At 35.2% G+C, this 12,952-nt stretch overlaps 1 protein-coding gene across 2 annotated transcripts in view; it reads left to right on the top strand.

Moving 5' to 3' along the window:
• Nucleotides 1-527: 527 nt before the first annotated feature.
• Nucleotides 528-12,952, top strand: part of LOC101892245 (carcinine transporter) — a 39,411-nt gene continuing 26,986 nt past the window's right edge. The window contains exon 1 of one of the 2 annotated variants that reach the window (XM_059119876.1): nt 528-1,216. The gene's annotated coding sequence lies outside the window, so the exon portion shown is untranslated. Of the gene's footprint in view, nt 1,217-11,054; nt 11,206-12,952 lie in introns of those variants that run through there. The other variant, XM_059119874.1, reaches the window with a different exon arrangement.

The following is a 12,952-nucleotide window of genomic DNA, read 5'->3' as shown; positions in this document are numbered from 1 at the left end:
TCCTTCATGAAGTGATATTATGCACTCTATAGCAATGTTATTTAGTACAAAATATTAAATTATCTCCGTCAAATTTAGTGAAAATATCTTAAGCCAAATGTTGATAGGTGGTATGATTTACTTCAAATAAATTCTTTTGTTATGGAAGTTCTACTAAATATGCAAAGTGGTGTAGGCCCCACCCGACTTCTGACTTTTCTTTACTGGTTTTCATATATTATTAAAGGGCAACAATTTTTCATACCAAAACCTTGACAGAACTTTCAGAACAACATTTCAAAATATCTTGCCCACAGGTCAGTAGTTACTCGTATTCGGAAAATTTCTCTCAGTGTACATTGTCTAATTTGGATAAAACATAATCAGAGAGAAAGATAAGAAATGTGAAAGACAATGTACTCATGTACATACGAACTAAGTAGAGATTGTAATGGATTTTTTGAAGATGCGACAAACTAAACATTTGTACAAACATAAAAACATATTTACATTGTGAAGAGAGTGTGTGTGTGTGTATCTATCTTCGGCTGCCTGAGATTGGCATTCTTCTTTATATCTATGACAGTTTAGAGAACTATGGATCAACTGGCTTGCATTATTTTAAATTACTAAATTACTTTTGTTTATTATTTTCAATTTCAGTTTTTGTTGTTGGTTTAGCTTTTGTTCTTGCGTCCAGAATTATCACTAAGACAAGCCGCTTTTCTAGCCGGTATTGCGGGCGATGACAATCATTATCAGTGTTTTTGTCCACATGGTTTTACCCCCATCCCTCCTTCGTGGTGGTCGCTTGTAGATTAGCTGAGTCGAGGCTTTTCACTTTTACTCGGTAGTGTATCACCTTAAACGAAACTAGTTGGAACGGGAATTTTGAATGCGGTAGTAAGAATATGTGAGAGAAGGAAAAATATTACAACATTTTTCAATCTTTTTTGGAAAAGAAATATATCCTCGTGGAAGTGTTAAAATAAGTTCCGTTTTCGAAAATAGCAAGAAGAAAATTTGAACAATCATGTTCCCAACGCAAATTCTGATGACATACTAATAAAATATTTCGAAAAAAGTGTTAAATTTTGGCAAATTCGTTGCCTAGCTTGCGTCGTTTTATTGCTAATTGTTGCCGACGTCTTTTCACCTACCTTCAATCGCTATCTTAATAATAATATTGCGACGACGATAAGTTTTATGTTTTTTTATCGCATTTCAACAGTTTATGGTAATTATTCTCTAATTGAATACAATTAATCAAAAATTGTTTGTTGTCATTTCACGCCACAATGATTCGCAGTGATAAGTTTCGTGTTTATACCCTACACCACAAGGTGGTCAGGGTATTATGTCTTTGTGCATTTGTTTGTAACAGGCAGAAGGAAACGAGATAGACCCATAGTTCCTTTTGATGATCTGCATAGAATCACTTTCTGAGTCGATTTATGCATGTCCGTCCGTCCGTCTGTCCGTCCGTCTGTCCGTCCGTCCGTCTGTCCATGTATTTTTGTAAACAAAGTACAGGTCGCATTTATTGCCCGATCCATATGAAATTTTGCAAAGTCCTTTTGTTTGGCCCAAGGACGAACCCTATTGAAATTGGAGATAATCGGTCAAAATTTAGATATAGCTCCCATATATATCTTTGTCCGATTTGCCTTTTATTGTGCACCAAACGTCTAATATTTGTCCAAATGGGATGGAATTTGGCACTTACGACCGAATTGAGTCTAGAAGCTAGTATGTCAAATTTGGTGAAGATCGGTTCAGATATAGCTATAGCTCCCATATATACTGCTCATCCGATTTGTTATATTTGTTACCCACAGCCGTAATATGCACTTCGTAACAACGATATTCAGGGAAATATATCAAATACAGCTCAGAAATATTTTTGCCAAATTCTATCAAGATCGGTTCAGATTTGGATATAGCTCCCATATATATCTTTATCCGATTTCAAATTAATTGTGCACCAAATGGGCAATACAATTCCGAATTTAAAGATACAAATGCTTCGGCATATTTAGTCCTTTGAACTTTAAATTATAATTATAATCATAGCGTGTATGATTGAATTCTCCCATAAAAACTTTTAATTGTTATGTGGAGCTCTACTTAATTAGCAAAGTGGTGTAGGGTATCATAAAGTCGGCCCCGCCCGACTTTAAGACTTTCTTTACTGGTTTTTTGATAAGAAATCAATAAAAAGGTGTTTTGCTGTAGGTTTGAAGAAGAAAAAAGAAAACAAACTGAAAGGCAGGCGTTTAGTTGATTGAACTTTTCTCTTCGAAGTATTGAAAGTAAAATTTGTAATAAAAAAATACTGAAATCAATATGTCTTAGTTTTTTTGGTGTTTATACCCTACACCACAAGGTGGTCAGGGTATTATGTCTTTGTGCATTTGTTTGTAACAGGCAAAAGGAAACGAGATAGACCCATAGTTCCTGTTAATAATCTGCATAGAATCACATTTTGAGTCGATTTATGCATGTCCGTCCGTCTGTCCATGTATTTTGTTAAACAAAGTACAGTTCGCATTTATTGCCCTACCCAGATGAAATTTTGCACAAATCATTTGTTTGGCCCAAGGACGTACCCTATTGAAATTGGAGATAATCGGTAAAAATTTAGATATAGCTCCCATATATATCTTCGTCCGATTTGAATTTATTGTGCTCCAAACGTGTAATATCAGCCCGAATAGTAAGGAATTTTGCACATTCAACCAAATAAGGCCTGAAAATAAGTATGTTTTTCGATATGGTCACCATGTGCCTTGTAGATATAACGGTTTAGACTTTAGGTCTCTTCGGATGAAATTCATTACGGGGCATTTGGAGTCAATCTAGCCCTTGGTGAGAACCATTATTCTCAAAGGGATTGTTAGATTTGTATATAATAATAAATTTTGTATATCATAATATTTATACAAAACATCTTCATATTTCTATCGGACATCTGTTATGTGCCACAAATAGCAATATTGGTCCACACCTTCTTGAACCGCAATAATTCTCGTGAAGGCTGAAATCAGTGTCCATTTTCAACCTAATAATATATTTGCAACACATTTCAGCAATTGTGAAAATTGGATATATCGAACCACCGTTTGTTTCACATCCCAGTCTATTATGGAGTTGGCGTTGAAATAGAAAATTTTAGGGATCTCCATCACAAAAGTTCTAAATTATAAACAATTAAAAAAGCTGTAAGTTCGGCCGGGACGAACTCTGAACACCCTCCACCATTTGTGGACTTAGGGGCTTTACCCAAACGTGGACCTACATATCCCATTTTCAATACCAAAAGTCCTGCACACATAATATACATTTGAGTAAAATTATATCAACCTACTTCATTTCGTTCGGGAGCTAGAGTGATTTACACAGACGGACGGATATAGCCAAATCGACATAGAATTTTATGCTGATCAAGAATATATATAAATTGTGGGGTTTAAATTGTATATTTCGAGGTGTTACGAACGGAATTACTTAATATACCTTCCATACTATGGTAGGGGTATAAAAACTGTGGTAAAATGTGATATCAGTTAGTGATTTTCATCAAACTTCTCATATCCCAATTAGACTACATTAGATCTGGCATGAATATATCAAATAATAATCATAAATTTCATAAAAAGCGAAATTGTCCTGCAGTCTTCTTCAAACTTAGCACATTGCAATATTTTTACTAAAATTATAAGGTATATATCTGTCGGAATATCTACTAACTTGTTTCTAACTTGATTTGTTGTTTCTCCATCTAGATTCTCGAGCTCACAACTTTCGGATTTGCTCATTCTCAGACCCAGCTACTCATTACATGGTAATGATAAAAACATGCGATTCGAAAGGAAATGTGTTTACATTACCTTGTTGTGGGTTATTCGATTCATATATGTCCCAATTGTTTTTTTTTTAATATTTTGACATATTCAGCTCAATGGAGTTAATCACATTTTAATCTGGAGCATTCACATTATGATTGATATAATTTAAGTTCTATCCACTACCTGTAAGATTCTTATCTCGCTTTGCTTTTCTTTTTTAATCTCTTCTTCTGCCTTACTGACATCTTTTATCTGCTTTTGTGGTCATTGATAAATAAAAAGTGCAACGACTGTGAATGTAAATTTTCTACGCTCTTAATCGGATGTTTTGCTAGGCATCTGCGTTTGTATGTAAGTGTGTGTGTACATAAATATCTTTACATATATAAATTCTTACATACATATGTATTTATGTATGTAGATGTATGAATTAATATACAGTGTTGACTATAACTACAAGAAAATCTTGCCAGAGATAACGTGCAACATGTTTGCCAACAAAAATGTTGTCTTGTGTTACATTTTTTGGCGACGGCGGGAGGTATCTCGCGAAAAGTTCCCTTGTACCCACATAACACACTTATCCACAAACAAAGTAGATTAAAATGTTTAACCAAATGTGGAGTAAAAATAAAACAGAACCTAGTTCGTTTCATACTCTCCACCATACATAGTATGGAGGGTATATTAAGTTCGTCATTCCGTTTGTAACTCATCGAAATAATAATTTTAGACCCAACAAAGTATATATATTCTTGATCAGCGTAAAATTCTAAGACGATTTAGCCCTCTCCGTCCGTCCGTCTGTTGTATTCACGCTACAGTCGAAACGAATTAGGATAGGAAGCTAAAAATTTTCACAGATCTGTTTTTTGTCTGCAGGCAGGTCAAGTTCGAAGATGGGCTGTATCGGTCCACGATATCGTATAGCCTCCATGTCTAAATCCACACAAGGAGTTCCTTGTGTGAACTTTATCCCCTGGAAGAGAATTATCTCTATAGGTCCACGATATCGTATATCCCCCATATAATAATATATAGGTCTACGATATCGTATATCGTACTCGGTATTTTAATGGTTTCTGTGACAATATTCACCGGAATTGTTTCTAATTTTGTATTTAAAGTTCGGAACCGTTACTACAACCTATTACTTACTACAAATTACTTATACAGTACTGCGTTTTCGTATAGCCCCCATATAACGGGTTTCGTTTGCTCGGTATTTTTTGACGTAGTTGCTTTTTTACTTGTTTTTATACCCTTCGTCATTTTTATACCTTCGTCATTCCGTTTGTAATTATTAACTGGAATTGTTTAAAGTTTTGCATTTTAAGTTCGTAGTGGATACTACAGCCTAAGACAGAAAATTGTCTGTGCAGGTCCACGTCATCGTATAGCCCCCATATAACGGTACCTCCCGATATTCGGTATTGTGATGATTTTAGCGTCATTATTCACCAGAATTGTTTCAAATTACGTATTTAGAGTTCGTAATGGGAACTACAGTCTGTGACACAAAATTGCATATGTAGGTCAGGGTCTTCGTAAAGGCCCATATACCAGCACCCCCTATATTCGGTATTTTGACGAGTTTAGGTACAATACCCATCGAAATTGTTTGAGATGTCGTATTTGAAGTTCGTAGTGGATGCTACAGCCTATGAGAGAAACGTGTACGGCACCTCCCTATATATGATATTTTGATGATTTTAGCTATTGTATTCACCGTTTATTTTATGTTTCGAATTTGAATATGACAAACAGTGCCTATGTAGATCCACCTCGTATAGACACCAATATAACGGCTATATTCGGTATTTTTAGAATTTTAACAGAATTTTTTTTAAGATTTTATTTCCAAATTCGTTTCAAATGATGAAGGGTATTCAAAGTTCCTCGCGGCCAAACTTACTGCTTTTTAATCTGTTTTTATTTTGCATAAGTAAACGTGTGAAAAAATACAAAAAGACAAAATCTTAACGAAGTACAGCTTTATTGCGTTAGCGACACCAACTCCAAACGACCGTCGAGGACATGACGTTGATGTCCCACTTAAAGTGAAGAAAAGTTGCGGAAATCACAAAAATTGTATGTAGGTGGCCCAAATTCCGAAACAAAACACATGTACACATACATAGACCTAGGTAAAAAAAAAAAACATATGAAGGCGAAAATCCTTTTACACAAATTCACATTCATATTATGGCTGTATGTATTTTTGTATTTGTGGTCTAAGAATGGAATATGGGCCAACAGTTAATGAAAGGCGAAATCTTTTGCATTCAAATGTGTGTTTATGCTGCAGCCGAGGCAAGTGTGAATGGTATTCGCATAAGTGCACTTTCTCCAAATATTCACATAAATATATTTTCAAAAACCTCCCAAAAAAGAAAAGAAAGAAAATAAAGAACACACTTAAAGCAATTCACGCATGTACTTGTACCAGTTACGCCGAAACGAGACAAAAGGAACTGAAATGTCTCTCTTTGTTGCGCCAATACGTGTTGTAAATCCTGTAAGTTTTTGTTGTTGTTGCTGATGCTGACAACTAAAGTTGTGTTTCCTAGCAATGACACATACATAGAATTATTTTCCAGATAGTTTGACATGCACAAAAGATTTAAGGTAAAGTGAAGTGAAGGAATATATTTGGCAAACACAGAAAAACAGATACCGCGGAATAATTTGGCGAAATAAAGACATAGCCTTGTCATTGATTCGATATTTTTGTTTGTTTCGTAGAAATTCATGTTGAAGTGATTGTCACGGTTGATTGTTTTGCAAATGATTTCCTTTGTGGAAAAGCGATGGAGTTTTAAACATGAAATATGTATTACAAATACTTATACCTTTAGATGTGTACAAAATACTAAGGGACATACTTCTAATATACCTAAATTAATTTCAAGCGTTCGGTTGTGGTTTGTCAGAGTCCCAATTTAAAATTTAATACACGTTTTGTTATACCATCCACCATAGTATGGAGGGTATATTAAGTTTGTCATTCCATTTGTAACACCTCGAAATATACAAAGTATATATATTCTTGATCAGCGTAAAGTTCTATGTCGATTTAGCGATGTCCGTCCGTCTGTGGAAAGCACTCTAGCTTCCGAACGAAATTAAGTAGGTTGATACATTTTAACTGCAATGTATATTATGTCTGCAGGACTTTTGGTATTGTAAATGGGCCATGTAGGTCTACATTTTGGTATAACCCCCATATAACGGTACCTCCCGGTATTGTAATCGATACTACAGCCTATGACAGAAAATTATCTGTACGGGTCCACATCATCATATATCCCTCATATAGCGGTACCTCCCGATATTCGGTATCTTAATGATTTTAGCGACATTATTAACCGGAATCGCTTCAAATTTGGTATTTTAAGTTGATAACGGATACTACTGCCTATGACGGAAAATTGTCTGTGAAGGTCCACGTTTTGGCATAGCCTCATATAATAGTACCTCCCTATTTTCGGTATTTTAACGATTTTGATTATGCAGGTCCACGTTTTCATATAGACCCTAATATAACGGCTACACTCTGTATTTTTAAGATTTTAACAGAATTTTTAACGGATTTTATTTTTTTGAAATCGTCAAATTCGTTCCAAGTGGTGGAAGGTGTTCAAAGTTCGGCCCAGCCGAACTTATAGCTTTTTTACTTGTTTTATCTGAAGGCGATAGATCCTTGATACTTGGTGCCAGGCTTCAGTAATTAAAGCCTACTAAATGCGGCGATAGACAGAAATCTTTTAGCAACCCAAGAAGGACAGACCGGGACAAATTCAAATCATAAACGTCTGAAATCAACAAACGAAGCCGAGAGAGCCCTAAATGTTGTCACAAGTGTCCTGCGTTCAAGCTATGACAAATCTTTTGCAACCACCTCTAATGGGAGGAAATCCCAGCCGGTTTGGTGTACTAAGGACCTTGCTATTCTTCGGAAAACTGCAAGGATGTCTTATAACGGGACCGGGAAAAACTAAACTTGTTACCGATTGGACTTCAGTAAGTACAAAAATGAATTAAAGAAGGCTAAACAAAGATCTTGCATCAGCTTTTGCAGGTCTACAGAGAGGGTAGGTAATGTTGCCAGATTTCGTAAAATTCTGTCAAAGGATCCCAAGTCCAGCCGGTTTGGTGTACTAAGGACCTTGCTATCCTTCAGAAAATGGCAAGGAGGTCTTGTAACGGGGCCAACATCATAAACTTAGTATTGATTTGAACGCTTATTATTCATAATTCAATAAATTCAAAAAAGAATAGAAAAAAGTAGATATTGGATCAGATTTTGTGAGTCCATGGAGGGAGTAGATAATGTTGCCAAATTTCATAAAATACAGTTTAAGGATCACAAGTCCATAGGTAGTATAAAGTGATATGATGTTACATGGGCCAACTCTGGTCTATAGAACTTCGATCTCTTTTCAGTCACTCATTTTCCCGGTTGTAAGGATATGTGTAGTGGTGATATAGGAGACTTAAAAGACGGACAACAAGCTATCCGAAGATTTTATGGGCGATCAACACCCTTCAAGTTCCCTGGTACTGGTGGTATTATTCCATCAATGTTGCATAATGCATCTGAGTCGGTGTTGGCTATTTTGCAAGAGATTTTGAAGGTTTATCCTTGTCGTACCCAGCCGGGAATTCTAGTCACAGATTACCCAAAACTATAGACCGATAAGCCTCTCTTTATTTTTAATAAATACTTAAGAAAGGTTACTGGACCTGGCAATTCGTCTAAATTCAAATGTAAATATAATAAGAACAACGCAGCAAGCGTCGTCAGTGGAGGCTGGACATTCCAATTAGTCGGAGTATCCTAGGTGAAAGTAATAGGATTAGCGATAACATGTACATCTTTTCCGACTTCAATTACGTTGATGCTACTCTACTTGATAGGGATGCATGGGCATCCACCTTTGGGCGGTCTGGCCATTTATACTGTCAGACGAAAGGACTGAAGTTAGAATGTTTTGAAGTTTCAATGAGGATTAACCTTGGAGCGAAGATGAGAGGTACGCTGTTTTTTTTTTATTCAATCTCGAACTCAAAATTCAAAAAAGTTTTAATCGACATCTAATATTGTTGGATGGATTTTTGCACATTCAACTGAATTTTTCCATTTGGTGAAACTCGGTTACTATATATATATTGCTCCGATATATATTTTTTATACCCTCATCCAAATATCATTTAATATGCCTCATCGAACTAACGGTTTTAGACCCTAGGTCTCTTTGGACCAAATCCGTTTCAGGACATTTCGATTTAGCGATGTCCGTCCGTCCGTCTGCCTGGCTGGTGAGCACGATAACTCTCAAAGGGAGTTTCGATTTGGTCCAAATTTGGTACATCGTAATATTATTATCAAATTTAGATCAAATTTTGAGGTGGGTAATATCGGTCCAAACTTCTGGTAACACCCCCACAAAAGGTCAGAATTTTCAAAAAAAAATATTTTACTGTACAGAAAGAGAAAATACTAATGTTTCCATCAGCGCTACGGCAGGTACGAAATTAAACATTATCGGTCAAATTCATTAGGTACCTCCCCAAAAAAGATCGAAATTTTGAATATCCCATGAAGCAAATAAAATGCGAAATAAACATCCGATTCCATTTAGACTTGGCACATCTGAATATTTCTATCAACACAGAATCTGTTATAAACGCTGTAGATATCAGACTATACCTTCTGGTACCGCCCCCAACAAAGGATCAATGTTTTGAATATCCAAAACGATCATAAAATCCAAAATAAACATCCACATTCTCTTCATATTTCACACATCCCATTATTTCTAGTAATACAACACTTGCTGTGATGATGGGATATATTCGTCCACTCCTTTTGGTATATCCCCCAGAAAGAGTAAAAATTTTAAATATCCATGAAGTTCAGAGAACTCGAAATTAACATCGGATGCCATTCAGACTTGGCACATCTCAATATTTCTATCAAGATAGTTGAGATTGTGCCCCTTTCTTCTGGTACCTCCACCACATAGAATTCAAGATATTTTCTTGTGGAACAAAAATTCTTTACAACTTTATATATCTAAATATTTCTCTCAACTAGAAACCTCAGATGAATATAATGGATATGGATGGAATAAAATTGGATATAAAAGTTTGATTTTCTTGTATTTTTTCACATACCAATATTTTTATCTGTATTAGGTGAAGTATGGAATACTTCGGTCGACTATATATGTTACCTCACGCACTTCTAAACACTATCTAAAAAGTATCTGGCTATAGAAGATCTGTTAAAGGTCTTCTGGCTATAGAAGACCTGTTAAAGGTCCTTGCCATAGAAGATCTGTAAAATGTCTTCTGGCCACAGAATGCTTGTAAACGGACTTCTGGCTGTAGAATACCTGTAAAACAGTCTTCTGTCTACAGGAAGTAACCAATATAATCCAAACCTGGCACGTCGCAATACTAATTTAAGTCCGATACGAAATGGACAATATTGGACCTTTGCTTCGGAACGTACTCTACGGAGGGTCAATAGTTTGAAAAATCATAACATAAGTCAAAATTTATTTAAATCAAACATTGAAAAACTAAAATATTTCCATGCTTTCAAATTCACAGAGTTTTTTAAACACCATTTTTTTAATAGCAAAAATGTCTATAAATCTAAAATAAGTGAATAAAAAGTTATTAATATTAGTTTTAAATTTTAGTGGCAAACAATCAATTTTCCTTCCGAAAAGTTAAATATATAGGTCAAAAATTCTATACAGCACCATTTTTTTTAGATTGGACCTGATTTGATTAATTTTAAATTTTTGACCTGCAATGTGAATCTCAAATATCATCACTTAGTAATTAAAAACATGGACTTAGACCTATTCATACCCGCTTTTCGGTTTCCATGTATAAAGGCACATATATCACAATTAATTGCTTCAACAACAAATATTGATATCAAACTAAGAACGTTTAACTAACTCACATGCAGTTAATCAAATGTTTACAAAATGTTTGTGCTTCAGTTTTCTATTTTCTAACTGCTTAAGAGTTTATGACCAGAAAATAATTAAAACACAAACGAATTTGTTTCTTATCTGCCCAGCGAGGCCCGCTCACACACATAGACATGCACACACACTGAGTGAGGGGAAAATTTCCGTCCTCGGTTTTTTTGAGATTTAGAAAATCATTCGTAAACGTCGCGAGGTAACAGCCACAGGTGTAACTTTCTTTCTCTTCTTTGTTTTTATTTTTTTGTGGGCCAATCCCAAAAATAGAGGCCTCCAAATCTTTTGGAATCTTGATATGTGTATGATAGGGGTTATCTGTTTGAAAATAAAGCGCTAGCAAAAGTAAACACACTTTTTTGTCAAAGGTTCGTAAATGAGTGAAAGACACAAGTGAAATTTAAAATAAATTCAAACTGAAAATAGAAAAATTTAAAGTGAATAATAAAAATAAAATTAAGTACGCTTTATCAAAAAATTGAGTACGTACATATATAAATATTGCTCACAAATACATGAATGACAAGTATCAACAATCGAAACACGTGAATTCTATTATCAATCATAAATATATAATAAGTTGGTGAATAATAAAAAAAAAACAATAACAATAGTGTTGCATACTAGAAAAGTGAAATTTTGAAAAAAAAAAAAAAAAAAAAAAAAAAAAAAAAAAAAAACAGGAAGTATTAGAAGTGCCTAATCATTGATACGAGTGCAATAACATTTTTCAATATCTGTCTATAAACAAAATATCAGAGATTAAATACACCATAAACATTGAAGACTCTAATTGTTCGATATATTAAAAACATATGTATGTGTTTAAGAGTTCTGAAGTACTTCTATAATCATATTACATCAGAATTAGAATTCTCTGTTAACTTTTATTAGTAAGATATCGGCAAGTGGCTGTATGTGGAACAAGTGGCAAGTTAATTAAGCTCTCCCGGTTTCCTATGTCCGGCAAAGAAGATTTCTATTTTTGTGTTGAAAATTCCAAAATGCCCATTCAATCGCTAACCTTTTTAATACTGAAAGTTACTATCAAACGATGAATATTTAAATTGATGCCGATTTCGTAGACTTATATAGTCTGAAATCGGATATACAGAGTTGCCCATATTCGACGGACCCATGTTTTTTTCGGCCATTTCGATGACTCTTTAGGCCCATTCCAATCGACGAGGCTTGTCCGCAGGGAACAAATGCAAATCAATGCGAATAATCCATTGTAAAGTGGACCGAGCCATGGCCAACTGCTGAGAACGGCGTTTTTGGGATGTTTTTGGGGACCTCTCAACACTGGCTCGTACGGCAGCGATATTCTCGGCCGATCGCCTTGGTCGACTTTTATATGGCCTCTTCGGATTAGAAAAAAGCCTTACCAGTCGAAAATTTTTCGTATAAACGCTTAATGGTGTTCTTAGAAGGCGTACTTCTCACATTTTTTAATGTTTTAAAAGCACGTTGAGTTTTCACAATTGACTTCTTGTAAATTTCAACTATTTCAGAGCGCTCGCGTGGCGTGTATTGGTTCATGGTAAAAATCTGCTTGGACTGACGCTTTAAACGCGGTGTGTCATTAAGCGATGTGACATCTCTGTCCAAAGTTATGGCGTTTCCAGATGGGTCCGTCGAATATGGGCAACCCTGTACACAAAAATTTTACTCTTAAATCTAGACTTACAAATGTGGTTTCGAGTTTCCACAATCACGACAGAGGGCATAAATATAAGAAAATTGTCACGGTATTTGGAATTGTTTGTGGGTCTACCCATGTTCGAACGGAGAAATAATGCCAACAATGATTTTAAAACAGGAATTAATTACATTAGTTGTAACCGCTTAGAAACAAATATGATTTATATTTTAAACGGAAATTCTGAATTGGTGGCCATTGTCAAAATCCGACCAGCCGCTCTTGAGTTGTAAGCGGTCTTACTAAAATCCCCTTCTTTGATGTATGTCATGGTATATATATATGTATGCGATACTTTGGATATCAGCATTAGTGTAATGGTCAGAAGTGACCTTTTCGTGTATTTGTAATTAACTAGAAACAAGTAAAAAAGGTGTAAGCTCCCACGGGCCGAACTTTGAATACCCTCCAAC

This window comes from Musca domestica, unplaced genomic scaffold (genome assembly GCF_030504385.1).
Source record: "Musca domestica strain aabys unplaced genomic scaffold, Musca_domestica.polishedcontigs.V.1.1 1, whole genome shotgun sequence".
NCBI classification, from domain to species: domain Eukaryota; kingdom Metazoa; phylum Arthropoda; class Insecta; order Diptera; family Muscidae; genus Musca; species Musca domestica.
Note: the sequence above shows the minus strand (reverse complement) of the source record. Positions and strands in the feature narration are given on the sequence as shown.